The 14525-nt window shown below is 40.4% G+C and overlaps 1 long non-coding RNA gene across 1 annotated transcript; it reads left to right on the top strand.

The window, feature by feature from the left end:
• The first annotated feature begins 10592 nt into the window (after positions 1–10592).
• Positions 10593–11989, top strand: LOC126629648 (uncharacterized). The gene is made up of 3 exons (XR_007625817.1): positions 10593–10992; positions 11076–11173; positions 11523–11989. It is a non-coding gene; the product is annotated as an uncharacterized LOC126629648 (long non-coding RNA).
• Positions 11990–14525: the final 2536 nt, after the last annotated feature.

Below are 14525 nucleotides of genomic sequence, written 5' to 3' on the forward strand. Positions count from 1 at the left end.
TCTGATCATTCAATCTCCATTGTTGATTCATGGTGAGATGCATTTCGTATTGACTGTTGGAGGTATTATAACACCAAGGTATGCTTCCCTCTCTTGTTTGAATGCAAACTCTTCATATACCTTGTTTTATTGCATCTCTGCAATGTGGTTTGTTCTTTTGATTGATAGCCTTAATTTGATTTATGATGTACATCCTGATCAAGATTGTGCATTAGATGTTTGGATGGTCATTTTCAATTATTCATCTTCCAAGTGTCTTGGGAACAAATATCTTGCTCTTAGGAGGTTTCTGCAAAGAAACGTTTTGTTATAAACTTGGTGTCATGTGAGGAACAGCCAGTTGTGTATTTCATAAGTCTTTTAGAAAATCGAAAATGCAAAAATCTTCGATGGTCTATTGACTTGTGTGCTTTTGACTAAATAGGTTAAGTAACATTACTTCCATGTTGTTATTCTTCTGCATGTTTCTTTTCTTCATCTTTGTCTAACTTGTCAATCAACTCATCAGTTAAGTCTGTGTGTCACTTTGTGCATTTCTTAACTGTCTCACATGTTGGCATTTTGTAGATTAACCTTGATTAATTCCTTCTCTATGATGTCAAAGGTTCTCCCTGTTATGGCTAATAGCTTCTGAAAAATCTTTGTCTCACTTGACAAAAGTACTTGTTGATTTAAGGGTTAGGCTTACTTTGGTCTTAATTAAGGTGTAGTGTCAATTCTTCTCTCTAAATTGGGCTAAGTATTTTTCCAGTGCAAAACACCACCTAGTTTGTCTCTCTTTGTACTCAGACCCTTTCAAAGGTGAAATCATATATCTGAGCCTCAATCTCTTTATACATGAGCAAAGTTCTCAAAAATACAAAAAGGGGATAAGAGAAAATTTTAAATTTCTCAAAAGTATTATCTCATGCAATGTCATGTTCATCCAATTCCTCTCCCCCTGTCTCAAGAAAGACTCAAAATGTGTCATAAATTGTCAAAGTGCAATTCTCACCAATCCTATCAATGGTCATGTGCTCCATATCTCATTTGCCAACTTAAAAGGCTTGATTCTTCATTTTAAGTAGTTTTGTCTTTAGATATTGGCTCAATTTATGTTGCAAGAGTTGTGTCTTAATCTCAATAGGTTAATAAAAGTTTGCTTAGCTTTGAATGAATTCTTTGCTTAGTTACATGAAACTTTGATGTTAAGATGGTTATCGCCAATCCCTTTCCCATACCTTGACACATCATGGAAATGGTATGAACAAGTGATAATCTATGTTGTGCTATACTTGTGTGACCCTAAAGATTTGTTCCTGAAGTATTGCATTGCATGTTTCTTTTCAAATGTATTTACTTGGTCAATATAAAAATAAAATTTGTCTTGGAAGCTTAATTATTGAATCTGTCTCGTACTTGGATTTTCTTTTTGAATATCCCAGTTGACTGTAGCTCAAATGGTTCTAGGTTTGTAACTATAGTGTGTTTTCTTTTTTGTGTTGTAGTCTCCCTTGGCTACATATTGTTGCACTTAACTAGTTTTGTTGCAATTATTTTCAACATTATGACTAGTCATGCGGTCTAATCAGAAAGGTGAGATTCATTAAGGGTATCATTGTCTTTTCAACATTCGTTTTTAACTGGTGCATCTCATCCGTTGGGTTTTCATTGCACGGCTTAGATTTCTTCACAGTGTCCTAAGTTTTAACCTTCTCTTACTCATCTAGGTTTTTACCTTACTTCATTTTGTGTCATTTGCTTTGAGATCACTTTCCCTCATTTCTCAAACTCTCAATCCATCTCACGGGAAAATTTTCCTTACCCATGGCCAGCAACACTACTTCTGCCCGTGCTCAGCCTTCTTGTCGATCTACTCGATTGCAAACTACTAGGAACTCCTTTGAAGCTGCAACTGATGATCAAGTTCCTACTTTTTCATCCACCTAAGCCATAAATTTCTTCTCTATGGTGGCTGCTCAGAAGGTCGTGCCTGAACGACGAATCATCTGGGATGATCTCTCCTTGGCTGACATTATTTGTTCTAATGACCTTGTTAAATGTTACAGGCTTCATAAATCATGAAAAATCACAAATCATCTGGGATGATCTCTCCTTGTAACATTTACAACATTTAAATCACAAATCATGAAAAATCACAAAACCCAAAAGGATTCACCATAAACTAGGCCTAGGCTCAGATACCACTTGAAGGAAAAATTTTGTCCTAGCTAAGAACAAGTAAGAACATTTGAATACATATGCAAACTATTAACACATTAAAGTAGGCATGCATTAAAAAACAATTCATAAAACCCATGACTTTCAAAGCCTAGTATATGGTGAACCAACAAACTCTTTAACAACATTAAAGAGAATAAAGGATTTAGAGTTTCTTTACCCTTGAAGCTCATCCTTGATTACACAAGGGATTCACCCAAGTGGAGGGCCTTCAAGTCACCTCCTTGCTCCTTGGATCTTCCTTGTGATTTTCCTCCTTTTAGTGCTCCTTTGCTTCTTTGAGGATTTGAGGATTTGTTCTCCAAAACATCAAATGCTTGATGTCTCTAAGTCTCTTCACCAAGGATGTGATGTGAAGATGAAATGGATGACTTAGGGAAGAAGAGATTGCTAGCTATTCCTTCCCTAGGTGGCCGGCCTCTTTTGAGAAAATGAGAGAAAATGTTTCACCTCATTTCACCAAGAAAAACCCTAAATGAAAATAAAGCTATAAAGTTGAATTTATACTTCATCACATGTGAGTGTCAAACTTGTAATTAATCCAAGTTTGACACTTCTCACCCTAATGGCCGGCCATATCAAATTGATTGGGCTAATTGCCCATTTTGTTTTAGTTGTCATACAACTTAAACATAATGGGCCTTGTGGACCAAAACGCTTTTGGGCCCCGAAACCCAAAACCAACATATAAGCCCAATACGAACATTTCGTATAATTAATTAAATAATTAATTAACCTTGACCATTCTTCAATTAAACCATTTAATTGCTTATCCATTTCATTTAATTTCTTCACCAACATCCTTACTCGGTGTACGATCCATTAGGTTCCATTTAGCGAGGTAGTGGGCGATTGTTACTCTTAACGATCGATTGTGAATTGAAACCACATTTCAATTCTCCCTTAAAATTAGTGTTTGCTAATCTTTAGGGCTTCCACAAACCATGAGTGACACCTAGCAGCATATCATGGTTACCCAAGCTAAGTAGAAGTGGTTGGAGAACCTATCCAGTTACAACTACAATGCAATACGATCCTTCTCTAATACAATACTCTTAATCACATTGTTTTAGGTGATAGTTTGTTTCATGTCTACTATCCAATGTGATACTTATCTATATGATTCAATTGAATATGATTTGGAACAAACTTCCTAAGTCATATTCATATGCTTTGGCCAAAGACTCTTGTATCATATCTTAGAGTATTCTCCTTCCACCATGGAAGGTTAGAGATTCCTTGTTATGCATTCATATGCCTACATGATTAGGTAGCTTGACCACAACAATGCCGTGGACACTCCAATGGAATGCCTTTGACATGATCAAAGATCAAGGACCTAACCATTAGACATCAATGATGCCTCAGGTCAAATGACTACTTTGCATATTGCAACTTTCGAGTTCTTACATGACATGTATGTTCGAACTCTCTTTTGATTGTTGTTCAGTGTACTCAATCACTCTTTCGAGCACCTATGTGTTTGCCTTAGTGTCTAACACTAAATGACATGAGACTAGTCATACTCACGCTTGAGTTGACATAACACATACTAACCTTAGCGGATTGTCAATGCTCAATTGGCAATCCTATGGCTAGGAACGTTTTAGGAATGAACATAAGAGAAAGGTCTCGATAATCTAACTTACTTAAATCACTTATCTCTTAGATCAAATACATTCCTTGGATTCCCTTATTGCTTAAACACATGATACAATAAATAGTGATTAACAATAAGCTTTGCCCTTCATTAAAAATATAAAAGTTTAATACAATAAGTATTCCAAAAGCTATTACATCAAATGAGTGGCTTTGTGGGCATACTTCCAACAAAACGTCCTGATGATCATTGCCCTAGAACCACTAAGGACCTTGACAAAAATATGATCAATTTAAGTAATGTAATATATGTTGTAGCTTAGGTTGATCCTAGACCAGTTCCTCCACAAAATGCCTCCCAGGATAGAAAAATAACATATCTTGAGTCTGAAATCAATTCCTTAAGAAAGAAATTTGTTGATTTCAAATCTTTGATTAGACAATTTGCGTCCTCACCACGTGTTAGTCACTCGGTCTCCACACCTTCTTTGAGTTAAACTTCCATGAATCCTCCATCATTTGTTCTCGAGCCATCTTTACGTCCTCTAAAACTTATCCCTCAGCGCCCCATGGCTCTGTCTCCTACGTCTTATCATACTGCTATTTCCTCTAGCCATTCAAGTGTTGTTGCTACCAAGATGACCGTAATATATGCTACCAAAGGAAAGGTTGTGACCATCAATATTTATCAGTACATCTCTTCCACTCCTACCTCGAAGGGCAAACACATCTGATTTACATATTCTTCTTATGAAGATAAAACTTCAGAAGGTTTTGGTAGTGTACCCGCACTAAAAATGCCTTTGTTAAAGATGCCATTGTTGCTGGATCTCCTATTGGTTCAGATGACTCATCACAATCAAAGGAGTTATAAGTTTATGGGGGAGTTCTTCTAAGGATTTTTAGTTTAAATAGGAGCAAGTGTTATAGGGGAGTTCTGTTTTGTTAACTATTGAACAATGTTTTGTTAAAGCTGAAACTTTAATTTCTATTGTAATTAATCTTGCTACTCTCTTGACTTTATCTTGAATCTTGTGATCTTTGCGCTTGAAATTGTTAGATATTATCACTTTGGTTCCAAACTTTGCACCATTGTGGGCTGTTTTGGTTTCCCTTGATGCATTGACCCTTCTTTCTTGCGTGTTAAGCTTCACTCTTTATTCCTTGCTATGTGCTTCATTGTCAATTTCTTCCTTTGTCTTACCATGACAAAATGGGGGAGAAAAAATTAAATCCTTTTCAATGTGGTAACTGAAATAACCTTTGTTAATCATGCAATTTGTGGTGTCATTTTTAAAATGAGCTTATGTTTCAATAACCCATGATGAATCTCACTTGTCTCTTGCCGAGCAATGTATGATTGCTACAGGAGTTGTTACTAGCACTTCTCTTGTCACTGCATGATTTCTTGAGTATGGGTAATGTGTGAACTAAGTTGTAGGTTTAGGGTTATTTTACCAAGGAAAGCCAAAGGGGGAGATTGTTAAGTACTAGGTTTAGTGTTTGGCTCTCCTTGTCAAATATTGTAATGCTACCACACATGCTCATAATTTAGAGTTAGGGTACACTGCTGATCTGGGATTTCTACTAGGATTGAACTTGTCAAAGCACCAGCCTTCTACACTACAAAAGGTTTGAATCATACATTTGCATTTGCATATCAAGCTTATTTTTCTAGATTCCTTTTGTTTACTGTAGTTGTGTAGTTAGAAATTTCGTCTGTTGTCTAGCTGTCTAGGTACGCAAATTAAGACAGCCCATATGGGCCATCTAGCACATTTTCCCGTGCATAGATTTCTCACCCTTGATCTAAAAAGGTTTCTTTGGCTTGTGACTTGTGTCCCATTGTTCCCCTTGTCTGAAACATTCATCTTTCCCATTAAAAGGGTTCTCAAGGATTCATTTGTTCTTTGTTTAGGATTGCTAGTATCCTTGTGTTCAATACTTTACAAAACCGTATTTATAACTTTGTTGGAACTAAACTTTGTAGGGTTGCTAGTATTGACACTTTATTAACCAAGAGAACTCAAGTACTAGGACTCAAACTTAACTAAAGTTCACATTGTTAAGTTTTAACCTTTTAAGTTTGTTTGGTTTATATGCTTATAGGATTCTAAAAATTTGTACTCAGTTGACTAGTACGTTTGGCTAGACAATACAGTTGTTTTTCAGTTTTTTTTTGTAGGGTATTCCACCTAGTACCAAATTCACTCACCCTACACGCGGGGCCAAAGGACCCACCATCATCATGCGGAGCCCACTCCTTGGCTTTGATGCAAGCCAAAGGCTCACTTTCAACAACACTGATATTGTCCCCAACTTTGTAAATACCACCTACACAGTCCGTCAAATGTGGGGTTTTATCACAAAATGCCTCGATATTAGTTGGAGTGGGGTTGGGATATTTAAACTCTTCTTTTCTCAGAGATACAGTCGAAGTGGGACATTTCAACATACATTCCATGTAATTGAGTACATATTGTTGAATGACTAAATGTTGTTAGGGTAGAAACTCTATTTGCTCTCTCCTTCCTCATAAGGAAATCCTACATCTACAAATTCTATAGTTGATGGCTCCTTGTTTCGGGTTGGGCCTAAGAGTCCTCACTTCCTATCACCTTATGATCCTTCCTTCACCTCCCGCTCACCTCGCTAGCCCTCTATCTTCTTGCCCCACGTCTTGATGCTTGTCTTTCTTAGTTTTTGGTCTTTATAAATAGGATAATGTTAGGTAAACTAAGTTTGTATATTAATTATTATGACTGCCCTTACAGACACTATTCACGAAGGTTTGAAGGGTTTCAAAGCGTAGAGAATGCGATCACGAGCGTTTACATATTTTTTCACATTTTTTACACTTGTAAATTGATTATTATGTTTAATGTTTTTTGGTATTTTGTAGGAAAAATCAAATTCTACTAAAAATTTTGTTGATGCACAAAATCAGCGAAGACTTTGGTACAACAGAAAGTGTCAGGTTTTATGACCTTCGCTTGGTTGCTTCGGTCACTAGTGAGGATAAGTACGTAAATGAATAGAGACAGAGAAGCAAACACAGGATGTACGTGGTTCACCCAGATTGGCTACGTCCACGGAGTAGAGGAGTTCTTATTAGTAGTGAAGGGCTTACACAAGTACAAAGGATCAAGCTCTCAATTTAGTGAGTTCTTGTGAATGATTTAACACAAATGGCATTAGGCAATATTGTGGGGGAATGACCCCTATTTATAGAAAAACTTGTAGCTTTGTCACATTGACATGTGTCATGTTATGATTGGTTCTTGATGTCGACATGTGCTGCGCTCTGATTGGCTTCTAATCTTGACACGTGTCGAGTAGTGATTGGCCTCCTGGTCGGAGGGGAACTCTTCTGGGTCCTTGACAGTATAGCGTTGGCCGATGCTCGGTAGTTTCGGGATTGGTCAAGTATGGTACAAACAGTGCTCCCCTAAGTTCCCGAGTGAGGGAAACTCCTCGGTTGGGGACTTGCAAGATCCAATCCCTTGAGTAATCACGAAACTTCTAAGTACCGAAGTGTGGTCTGATCTTCATCTGCCCTTCTCTGGAAGTACCTTTCCTCCATCCGGGAATGGTGTATTTAGCTGATGTTGACGCACAAGGTAATGTATCAATTTCACTTAAAGCTTAGTTGTAGTTTCGGGCTTAGTCAAGTGTGATACAAACCCTATAGTAGGAGTCCCCCAAGTCGCCGAGCTAGGAGATCTGCCGAAAGAGGTGACAGATAAGGTAAGCAGTCAAACTTCCAAGTAAACAACCCAGGATCAGAGGTTTGACTTCGGCTTCCGGTTGATTGTTCTCCTTCTCCTTGTCTCTCATTCAACTGCCAGGATAAGGAGAAGCAAATGGATAAGAGATGATATGAGATACTTTTGCTTTTGAAGAAGTAACTTTCCACAGGCTTATTCTTGAACTGTGCTGGAGGGTTTTCTGGTGCCCTTCAGAGTATAAGGCCGACCTCAAAAATTTGAGGGTCAAAACAAGTCCATCAAATCTAGAGTACGTTCGACCTTGATGATATGGGATACTTTTGCTGTTGACGGAATAATGAATGTGGTATGGAAAGGTGTCGTGCTGTAGTGATCTGTTTCAGCTCACCGTTGAACCTTCTGCTTCAATCTTTTGCATGGCAGAAGTGGTGTGCAACCTTTGCATTTAAATGGTCCTTCAGAACATTCCTTCATAGTGACTCATCCACGCTTGGCAGCTTCAGTGTAAAGAGCCAATATCTGATCAACTGTCATGAGGTATTTGCCGGTGGAATTCGTGACCTTGACAGCAGTTGAGGATGAGTACTCGAGAGCAATGCTAAGTAAGCAACCAGGCAAAGGCTCCAGGCAGTCAGTTCCAAATTGGAGGTTTGATTTCAGGTTCCGACTGACTGCTCTCTTTCTCCTTGTCCTGCAGGTGTGGACAAGGACAAAGACAAAGATAGGGAGAAAGCATGATATGGGATACTCTTGCTTTCGACCCTGATGATATGAGATACTCTTGTTCTTGGTGTGGCTTATTTGCTGAGGTATTATCGGGGGGAAATAAAGCTGAGTATTTCGAGAGGTTATGTTGAGGGTGCCTTTTCGAATGCGAGAAAGGGTTGAGCATTTTTGCAGGTTTGCCTGTCCGTTGAGGAGGGAGGTCAATGTATATAGGGTTTTCCCAATAACAAGTAGTAATGCTATTCCTTTACCCTTCTTGGTCACAGCAATGTAGTGGGAGCTGCCAGCTTCACGTGTTTTAATTTTGTCAGAGCACTTTGAAAAAGTGGTATGTGGTATCTGGAAAGCTGATGTTACGTGTGAAGATTACAGACAAGCTTTATCTAAGGAAATCTGGCTCTCGAAGTTCTGAGAGTTGTGCCTCTTTGGTTTTCGAACAAGCAATCCCGTCGAGGATCTGACTCTCGAGATTCGGAAAGCGGTGCTACTCCGGTTTTTTAGAAAGTAATTATGTTGGGAGTCTTTTCTCGAATGTGAGTAAAGGTTGGACGTTCTTGCCAACCTGTCTTGCCGCAAAACACGGAGGTCGACACACATAGGGACTTTCCAGTTGTCAAGCAGTGGTGTTGTTCCTTTACCCTTATGGGTAATAGTAGGGTAGCTGGAACTTCGAAATTCTCGTGCCTAAATTTTGTCAGAGATCTTTGACAAAGTTATATGTGGTACCCGAGGAGTTGATGGTGCATATGGAGAGCGGTGATTGAACAGTAAGATTCACGTGCTTTCTACTTCACCAGAAATCTTCGACAGATTGCCCGTAATTTCCGCAAAGCTGATTGTGCATGTGACAGGTGCTGACGAGGCTGCAAAAGCAGGTGCTTCTTCGATTTCTGAGATCGGCCCTCGTGGTCTCTGAGCAGCCCAGCTTTTGAGAAAGCAAACGCCTCTTCGATTTCTGAGATCGGCCCTCGTGGTCTCTGAGCAGCCCAGCTTTTGAGAAAGCAAACGCCTCTTCGATTTCTGAAGCTCCGTCGAGTGCAGATTTTTATAGAGGCTGGCATTAAGTTCCACAGCACACTTGAATCTCTACCAGTAGAAGCTCATTTCTTGCACTTCTAAGATCTTGATTTGTCTGACCTCTTCCTTCTTCAACACATTTGAAAATGTCTGGACCCTCCGACCGTCGTTTTGACTTGAACCTTGGAGAAGAGACAGCCACGCCTTCTCCAGACAACATATGGCGCCCATCCTTCATATCCCCTACTGGTCCTCTTACCGTTGGGGATTCTGTGATGAAGAATGATATGACCGCTGCAGTGGTGGCCAGGAACCTTCTCACTCCCAAAGATAACAGACTACTTTCCAAACGGTCTGATGAGTTGGCTGTTAAGGACTCTCTGGCTCTTAGTGTTCAGTGTGCAGGTTCTGTGTCTAATATGGCCCAACGCCTATTTGCTAGAACCCGCCAAGTTGAATCATTGGCTGCTGAAGTGATGAGTCTCAAACAGGAGATTAGAGGGCTCAAGCATGAGAATAAGCAGTTGCACCGGCTCGCCCATGACTATGCTACAAACATGAAGAGGAAGCTTGACCAGATGAAGGAATCTGATGGTAAGGTTTTACTTGATCATCAGCGGTTTGTGGGTTTGTTCCAAAGGCATTTATTGCCTTCGTCCTCTGGGGCTGTACCTGGTAATGAAGCTTCAAATGATGAACCTCCAATGCCTCCTCCTTCTGGGGTTTTGTCAAGTACTGAGGCTCCGGATAACCACCCTCCGGTGCTTTCTCTTTCTGGGGCTCTACCGACTGCTGAGACTTCCCCTAAGCAACCTTTGTGAAGGCTCCCTTTTGTTTGTTTATTTTGACTCATGTATATGTACATATTTGTGGCTTATCGAAAATATTAATAAATAAGCTTTGCTTCATTTCAACATATTGTGTTAAATACACCAAAGCCTTCTTCATAAAGTTCTTTGAATTTTTGCTTTTGTTGAAACCTGTATTGTTGAAGCTTTGTGAGTGAAGCATGTAGTTTGAGGTAGTGTTCCCTTAATTTCCCGAGTGAGGAAAACTTCTCGGTTGGAGACTTGAAAAATCCAAGTCACTGAGTGGTTGTGAGACTGCCGAGTATCAAGGTGCAGTAGCATATGGTGGGAGTCCCCCAAGTCTTCAGGCGAAGAGAGTTGCCGAATGAGGTGTCTCGCGTGTTACTAATTTGTCAAAGTAACGAATCCTTGTTTCGATGTCACACATTCGTATATGCTTTATCTAAAAATATTTCCAACTTTTGTGTGTTTGATGCTGCATGCTATTGACTAGACAAGATCAAGTGCAATTAGTAGCTTTTCTCTCTTTTTCATCTTTTCTTTGGTGGAATTGCTTTTCGTTTCCACTAATCAGCCTGAGTGGATGCAAGATAACACCTTTCTCTATAGCTCAGATTGCAAAGTCGTCTTCATGAAAGTTTTTCCTTATCTTGTGAACTACAACATATCCAAATTTGAGATCCATCGGAGTAGTACAACTTCAGAAATTCAAGTATGATGAGTAACTGTTCATCAATGTTCTGTTAATCCGTCAGACTTGTTGTGAGCTTCGAAACTCCATTTTCTCTTGTTCAGATCAACATACTTTCTTCATCGAAGTTGTTCCTTAACTTGTGAACTACAACATATCCGAATTTGAGGTCCCTCGGAGCAGTATAACTCCAGAAATCCAGGTATGATGAGTGACTGTTTATCATTTGTCTGTCAACCCGTCAGATTTGTTGTGAGCTTTGAAACTCTATGTTCTCTTGCTCAGATCAGCATTCTTTCTTCATTGAAGTTGTTCCTCAGCTTGTGAACTACAACATATCCAAATTTGAGATCCCTCGGAGCAGTATAACTCCAGAAATCCAGGTATGATGAATGACTGGTTATTATTTTTCTGTCAACCCGTCAGATTTGTTGTGAGCTTTGAAACTCTATGTTCTCTTGCTCAGATCAGCATGCTTTCTTCATTGAACTCAGCTTGTGAACTACAACATATCCAAATTTGAGATCCCTCGGAGCAGTATAACTCCAGAAATCCAGGTATGATGAATGACTGGTTATTATTTTTCTGTCAACCCGTCAGATTTGTTGTGAGCTTCGAAACTCCATTTTCTCTTGTTCAGATCGGTATGCTTTCTGCATTGAAGCTGTTCCTCATCGACTCTTTCATAACATATCAAAAATTCAGGATGAACTAACGGTTAAATATTTCCAGATCTTCGAAACATCACAACAGCTTCGAAATCTGCAAGAAGCCGACTATCATGTTTGGAGCTTCAACACTGTAATTTCCGTCGCTCAAACAGAAATGGTTCCTTCTTGAAAGTTGTTCATATGCTCAAGAACTATAGGGTGTCTAAAATTCAGCTCCATTGGAGAAGAGCAGAGGTTGCAGAAATTTGATAGATGAAAGGAGGCGGAAGAGGGAGAGAGAGAAAAAGTCTCTTGGGTTGGATTTCTATTTTGGGGCAGATTCCAATTTTTGTAGCACCTTCATTATTGATGAATTGCTTGTACCTTTGTCCATTATGAAACTTGGGACTTTGGCTTGGTGTTGGATCTATTATAATATGTTTGGGAACAGATATAAGTGAATAAAGAAGAAGGAAAATTTTGGGCCCTTGTGGGTGTAAAACAAAAAATGTTTATGTTTACCCAAGTGTTTTTGTACAAGTTCAAGGGCATCTTGGGTTTTGTGAACAAAATTTGTTTATTTGGAGCAAGGTTTTGTGTTGAAGCTTTGTAGGTGAAGCTTTGGTGTTGAAGCTTTCTAGGTGAAGCTTTCTAGGTGAAGCTTTGTAGATGAAGCTTTGTAGATGAAGCTTTCTAGGTGAAGCTTTGATGGTGAAGCTTTGTAGATGAAGCTTTCTAGGTGAAGCTTTTTTAGGTGAAGCTTTGTAGGTGAAGCTTTTTTAAGTGAAGCTTTTCGGGTGAAGTTTTTTTTTTGGGTGAACCTTTGTGGGTGAAGCTTTTTAGGTGAAACTTTGTGGGTGAAGCTTTGGAGGTGAAGCTTTTCGGGTGAAGCTTTTTGGGTGAAGCTTTTTAGGTGAAGCTTTGTGGGTGAAGCTTTGGAGGTGAAGCTTTTCGGGTGAAGCTTTTTGGATGAAGCTGTTTTTTTTTTTTTTTTTTTTTTTTTTTTGGCGCTTGACACGGTCTTCATTTGCTTGTTTTGTAGTGACTGTGGAAGACGGATTGCTTTCTGATTGAGAAGGGTTCCGGCATCGCTTGCTATGAATGTAAAAGAGTGAGGGCTGAGTTGGCTAAATTACCTCTTTATTGAATTCATTGCCAAATGGCCTTCATTACATAGGATGCCGAACGGCTATAGCTCAACACTTGTACATCGTGAGTCTATTTGTAGTAGTACTTCAAGTGATCAGCGTTCCATGGATGGCCAAGGGTCTTGCCATCGGAGCTTCTAAGTGTGTAAGAGCCAAGGCGACTGATGCCAATGACTTCATACGGTCCATCCCAGTTTGGACTAAGTGTGCCTTCACTCGGGACTCTGTCGCAGAGTAATCTTTTCTTTAAGACCCAGTCTCCTATTTTGAAAGAACGAGGCTTGACCCTAGAGTCATAATAGTTGGAGATGCGCTGCTTGTAGGCGACATTCCTCAAGTGAGCTTGGTTTCTGTGTTCCTCGACTAAATCCAAGTTGAGGGTGAGTTGTTTGTCATTTTCACTTTGAATGTAGTTCTGGACTCGGAATGTTGCTTGCTCGAGCTCAACAGGGACAACCGCCTCTGTGCCAAAGGCAAGTGAGAATGGAGTTTCTCCTGTTGAAGTCCGATATGAAGTGCGATATGACCAAAGAACTTGGGGTACAAATTCTGGCCAACAGCCTTTAGCTTTGTCCAAGCTGGTTTTCAAAGTGCGCTTGATTATTTTGTTGATGGCCTCAACTTGTCCATTAGACTGGGGATGAGCTGGAGAGGCAAAGCATAAGTTGATGTTGAACTTAGAGCAGAACAACCTGAACCTCTTGTTGTCAAACTGTCGCCCATTGTCAGTGACTATCGCATTGGGAATGCCGAATCTACAAAGGATGTTCTTCCACACGAAGTCTTCTATCTTTGCCTCAGTAATGGTTGCCAAGGGTTCTACTTCGGCCCACTTTGTGAAGTAGTCCACTGCAACGACTGCGTAACAGACTTTGCCCTTCCCTGCCGGCATTGGGCCGATCAAATCAAGTCCCCACTGGGCGAAGGGCCAAGGGCTGATCATAGGAGTAAGAGGCTCTGGAGGGGAATGAGGAATAGTCGCATATCGTTGACATTTATCACATGAGCGGGATACTTTGATGGCATCCTGGTGGAGTGTTGGCCAGTAATATCCTTGGCGAAAAGTCTTGTGTGCTAGGGACCGAGATCCAGCATGATCTCCACAGACTCCCTCATGTATTTCCCGAAGGACGATTTCCGCCTCGGCAGGCGTAAGACACCTTAAGTATGGCAGGCTAAAACCTCGCTTATAGAGTTGATCATTGATGATCAGGTAGCGGGTAGACTTGTATCGAATTTGCTTAGCCTGGACTTTATCATTTGGGAGGGTGCCATGAGCAAGGAAATTATAGATCGGGGTGATCCAACTATCCCCCTGTTGTAAGTTGCATACTTCTGCGGCCATGGTGCTTGGTGTTGCCAACAGTTCGACATGAATTTTTCTTCCAATCTTGTCTTCCACAGCTGAGGCGAGGTGAGCCAGGGCGTCTGCATGACTGTTTGCCGCTCGAGGAACTTGGGTGATCTGGTAGTGGAAGTGCTTGAGCAAAAGTTATGTTTGCGCAAGATATGCTGCCATGGAGCTGTCATTAGCATCAAAGTTGTTGGTAACCTGGTTGACCACTAATTGGGAGTCACTGAAAATATCAATTTGTTTAACCCCGAGGTGTTTGGCCAAACGTAATCCTGCTAGAAGGGCTTCATATTCGGCCTCATTGTTTGATGCCTTGAATTTGAAACGAAGAGCATACTCCATTGCTACTTTGTCGGGCGTAGTCAAGACTAGTCCCGCTCCACAGCCCTGTTGGTTGGATGAGCCATCAACATACAGACTCCATGCTGAGGTCGTTGATTCTACCTTCTGAGCTTCCGGGGGTAATGAAGCCACTGCTTCAGGTGTAGAAGCAATGTCAACCGGATATGTGAAGTCGGCAATGAAGTCTGCCACTGCTTGGCCCTTCTCAGCTGGCTTTGGTTGGTAGGAGATGTCAAACTCA

The sequence above is a fragment of the Malus sylvestris genome, chromosome 1, assembly GCF_916048215.2.
Source record: "Malus sylvestris chromosome 1, drMalSylv7.2, whole genome shotgun sequence".
NCBI classification, from domain to species: domain Eukaryota; kingdom Viridiplantae; phylum Streptophyta; class Magnoliopsida; order Rosales; family Rosaceae; genus Malus; species Malus sylvestris.